We start from the raw sequence: 5,828 nt of genomic DNA, 5'->3' as shown, positions 1-5,828 counted from the left end.
TATGCACTTATATATTTCAAAAATTAATGAATTTTTTGAGACTAGTAAGTTAAGCGATCGCAATAAAGCAAATTTTGTAACAAATAACGTATCTGAAAACTATTAAAAAGTGACCATTTCGACAGATGAGGAATTTAAGTCTCCCGACGCTTAAAAAATCTTGAGCTTTTATAATAATATGCAGGAAGATTATCATTATGAGTTTAACTAGTAATAAGGGCATAAATCTTATAAATAAAAAAAATTAGTATTCATAAAATTAACACGTATGAGTGAAATTCATAATGATAGTATATTATTTAATAAAATTTAGTAACTAAAGAAAACTATGATTTATTTTGCTTATAACTCTTTAACCTTTGATTCCGCTGATGTTTGGTTTGAAGATCAATTAGGATCAATTAAGACTCTAAATATTGGCATAGGTTTTGTTAATTGATCCTCACATCGTTCCGCCAACTTCACGGACCTAAAAAGAAATAGATATAAAATCTAAAATTTATGTAAACAAAATTTTCGAAGTCATCAAAATTCAAATCTTACTTTAAATGTAAAACTGTTAAAAATATGATTAAATCCCTTATTCATATAAAATTAAAATTATGAAAAGGTGATATAATTAACATTTAAAAATCCCCATGTTTATGAATTTGTTTAATATAAAAACGTTGATGAAAGTAAGGACTTTTAAGATATTAAGATACTTCACATTTTAAAGAACAAAGAGCCAAGTTTAAATAATTTCCTGAAAATTATAAGGAGGGAGAACCTCATTGAACAAGGTGATAAATAATTCAATTTTTAATATTTAAATGATTATTATTGAAAATTAATTCGATTAAATATGAAAATATAATAATCAGTATTGATTCTCATTTTATTTTTCAACGTTGTGGATATTATTCAATGTTCTCAATTTTATTCCGATTTATTCCTAATTCCATTATTCATATAATATCATATGAATTATACGAATTCATTCTTATTACAATTATTCTATTTGCTATAAATTTAAAATAATATTGATAACTATTATCATTATCGAATGATAACGAAAACAATCAAACGAGATGACGATAAACAACAAGATGGGTGAAGAGCACAATCGAAAAGCTTAACTTAGCAAACCTCTCATATGAATAAAACAAAGGAGGGAATGTTATAAATATTTATTTTAATGATATTTATTTAATTTTAAAGTTTTAATGTTTTATGGCAAAAATATCATTGATACGATTTATATTTATATTTAGTTTTTGCTTAACTCAAATTTAGTTTATATCAGAGTTTATATTACATCTAATTTTATTTTATTTTCGTTTTGCGTAACCTATAATGTTTGTTTATTTACTTATTGATTTATTTTAACATATTTAAATTGTTGACAAAATAAGATATATAAAGAGAGTCATGTATTTATTATTCAGTGATAGGGGAGACCAGGGCTAGTCGGCGCAAGGGGCTTGTCGGTTCAAAGGATTTTATTTTAAATCTAGTAAAGATTAAAATTTGAAATTTAATTCTAAAATAGAATTCTATAATATCCATAATTGGGGATGAAAATAATTTATAATATTTAGCTATTTAAATTTTTATCCGTTATGACATGTTTTTGACGTAAAAATTACAATATTTTCACTTTATATTATTAGGTTGTATTAAAAAATTAAAAGTTTAAACATGACAAAATGAACATTATATGAAAGTTAAATATCTATTTTAATATTTGGGAAAGTTTTAGATTGATATATAATGCTTAAATATATGTTAAGATCAAATTAATAATATTACCACCATTGAGGTTAGTAGAATCGTGGCTAGTCGGCGCAATCAGTCAATTTTTATTATATTATTATGGTACCCAAATATATATGCAAAATTCAAAATAGTAAAATTTTTATTAAAAAAAGATTATGAAGAAACTATAAAACTCTATGAAAATGATATCTCATTAAGAAAAATACCATTTATTACAGGTTAAAATATAATATTTTATAAATGTAATATATTAAATAATAATTATTATATAAATTTATTAATGTGATTGATTTTTCATAATACATTTCAATTTTAATATAATATCAGACCTAAATAAATATCTTGCAAACTAAAATCTTCATATACATATTGTGATAATATATTATATATTGTACAAATAATCATAATATAATATTTTATAAATGTAATATATTAAATAATAATTATTATATAAATTTATTAATGTGATTGATTTTTCATAATACATTTCAATTTTAATATAATATCAGACCTATATAAATATCTTGCAAACTAAAATCTTCATATACATATTGTGAATATATATTATATATTGTCACAGATATTATATATATTGCATATATAAATTTTAGCTTGATAATAAGATCAATTATTTAAATTAATTATATCTAGCAAACAAATATAATATATATATATTTGTTTTTATTAATTGACAAGTTAATATGATTCAAATTAATACATTTTATTAGATATGAACATTTTAGCATATAAATTTTAGCCTGATAATAATATCAATATATTTAAAATGAATTATATCTAACAAACAAATATTTATATATATATATCTATTTTAATTGACAATATAACATGATTCAAATTAATTCATTTTATTGGACATGAACATTTTAGTTATCAGATTATATTTAGCCTGATAATAAAATCAAATGATGTTATATATTTAAATATAGAATTAGATAAATTTTGAGTAAATTTATTATTAATAAATATAAACATTAACAAAAGATGTGTGTATTATATGTAAACAGGATTAGAAAAGTTTTCATAATTTTGAAGATTGGTTTCAATGTAGAGTAGTTCTCTGTCAAAAAAGATTGTTATTTTATTTGTTATAATTATAAATAGAATATTATATAAATAAAGTATCATAGTTATATATTAAAATCTGCGAAAAATTTTTTTTGTCCCATAAGAAGCCTAATAAACCACTTGATTCGACTAGCCCCATCGATGATCCGACTAACCACGGGGTCGGGGTTAATAGGTTCAAAAAATGACTTTTACTAAAACCATTCTAGAAAAATAATTATTAAATATTTAAAAAATATAACAGTATATATTTATAGGTAGATGTTTAAGGTATCTATTGGTATTTGGTAAGATCTTATATGATCATTATTTTCGGAGCTATGATGATTTTGACAAAAATTGCGCCGACTAGCCCTGGTCTCCCTTATATATTTTTTGATACGTGATTTAATAAAGTTATAGTGATATATTTAAATTCTGACTTGATGATAACTATAGAATGTGTTAAATATATTATTCTCCAACCACCACCAAATTCTCTCTCTCTAAATAACAATAATATATTTTAAAATATTCCTGATCCATAGAAATTTTGTTATGAAAAAATTGAATTATAGAGTAAAGAGACCAACACCAACTTTTGAAAAAATAAATCTAAAATTTTTATCTGTTATTGGCAATTTTATCTCATTGATTTTAATTCTTAAATCTCTCCAAAAAATATAAAATATAAAAGTAATAACTTAATTCAGCACTTATGTATATTACTTAAATACTGAAGCAAATTTAACCCATTTTAAACATTAATTTAGAATAGTTTGTCTAATATTAATAAAATAAGTGTTGTTGCGAAAAAGAGCGCTATCGCTTTCGCTATTTTTTCAAAAAAAAAATTGGGTGTTATCATTACTTTATTAAAAAGAAACTTGTTTAAATTTATTTAAAAAAATTGAATATATTTAATATACATATATCATATCTATATTCATAAAATTACTATCCCAAATACAAATATGATATTGTTATAAAAACTTAAATTTGTAAAGTATATGCAATATCTTTTTAGAGCATATTTTATAATAAAATCACCGCTATATTATCATTTTCATGTCTAGAACCTGGTTCAGAAAGTATGAGGTATGCCCTTTCAAATAATAGCTTTCAACGTATACAGTACAGAATATTCACAGGAAACAACCCCCCCCCCAATCAATATACCCCCCCCTCCCCCCCTCCAAAAAATTTGCTATCGAAGGCGGCGATATTATCACATTATTAATTACACCTTTTTAATTATAATGGTACTCCATTCATATATAGTAAAAACAATAACTCAAATTATCAATACTCTATAAATTATCAAAAATTGGGAATGTAAGAGGGTTATTTTTTAGAACATGGATTAAATAAAAAAAAACTCCTTTACAATGAATCCTTGAATATAACATATTATTTGGCATGAACGTGAGTTAGTTAATTGTATAGCCCTTTTTAAATATATTTAAAAAGATAGCAGCATTATCCATAGGCCTATAATCAAATTATAAATTATTATAACAATATATTATCTATAAATTTTTCAAAAATAATTGATAACATATTAAATAAATATATTCTAACCCCCAATTAATGCCTACCCAAAACACCCTTATAAAATATTTAGAAGCAAACTGCCCCTTCCCCTTCTGTTCATATAATTAAAAATGTTTATTTGAGTATTTTAGATTTAAAATGCACCAACACACCATTTATTAGCTAATGGTATTAAATCAATAAACATTAGATATTCTCTTCAATAAAGTTAAAAGATTAAAGCATAAATACTTTATTCTACTTGCATATCTCAGGGGCGTCGCAAGCCTTTACAATCTCAGGGGGCTCAAGTAAAAAAATTTGTATAATGGGCTTCGCCTCCCATACCTCCCAATTAGCGGGCCTTCGGCCGGGTTCTATAATAATTATACCTTTTTTAAATTTGCTAACTCTGAACAATTATTCTGAATTTCATATTTTGTCATTTATTATATTATGCATACAAAATAAACTAGCATATAAATAATTAAAACAATACAAGACATTTCTAGAAATAATATTTTTTAATACAAAATCTATATAATTTCGATTGCTGATATAAAAAATTTTGCGTCTAAGGAATTACAAGTGATAAAAAAGGTTAATTAATTCATAAATATGCCTCAATATATAATGGTTTTTAAAAACCACATAATATAATATAACTCTTAGCAACTTACATTGACAAAAGGTCGTCAAACTATTATAACTCTCTGTTAACATTCTAAAAAGTGTTTTATAGAATGAACTAATAAAGAAAAATTTATATGCCTAACCAAATCAAAAATTCTTGTAGAAGAGAATATAAACGGCTAATCCAAATCATAAAACTATATGGTGGTTAGAGCTTCCTCTTAGATGACATGATGGAAGCTTGATATATAATCGAGAAAATTATTGTGAGATATTAAATTTATAAAAGATTATCTTCAATTTTTAATGATTTATAAATGACTACACAGTTGACCATTATTGCTTATAAAATACGCATATGCTCTCAGCAGCTGTAGTAATAATCTTAAATTACATAGCCACACAAATGATAGATGCTGGTTAATTTGTAGTCATAGCCATGACACTAACGATGTTAACTCATATCAGAATTTATTATGTTAGATAAATTGATAAAACAAAAACACTAAAAATCTTTAGAAGATATTATGCAAATATATTGAAGCCTTAAGTTATTTACACAGCATGGATGCCATATTAGAAATAAAACATTTTGTAACTATAAAATAAGAACCAGAGTGATATGATAAAAGCAATTAGGATTTTATATATTATTGTCGCACCACCTCTAGTTGGTATATTATATCTTAAAATAATAGTCAAAAATATACTCGTATATCAAACTCAAAACTGTTTTTCAAATAAGAAAAAATAGCTTTCCTAAAAGCACGTAAAAAAGAGAGAAAAGTTATCTAATTTATTACATATATTGTGGGATACAGGGCCGTAGCCAGGAATTT

The sequence above is a fragment of the Gordionus sp. m RMFG-2023 genome, chromosome 3 (assembly GCF_954871325.1).
Source record: "Gordionus sp. m RMFG-2023 chromosome 3, tfGorSpeb1-WG-v2, whole genome shotgun sequence".
NCBI lineage: Eukaryota > Metazoa > Nematomorpha > Gordioida > Chordodea > Parachordodidae > Gordionus > Gordionus sp. m RMFG-2023.
The sequence above is the reverse complement of the archived record's forward strand: the minus strand, read 5'-3'. Positions refer to the sequence as shown.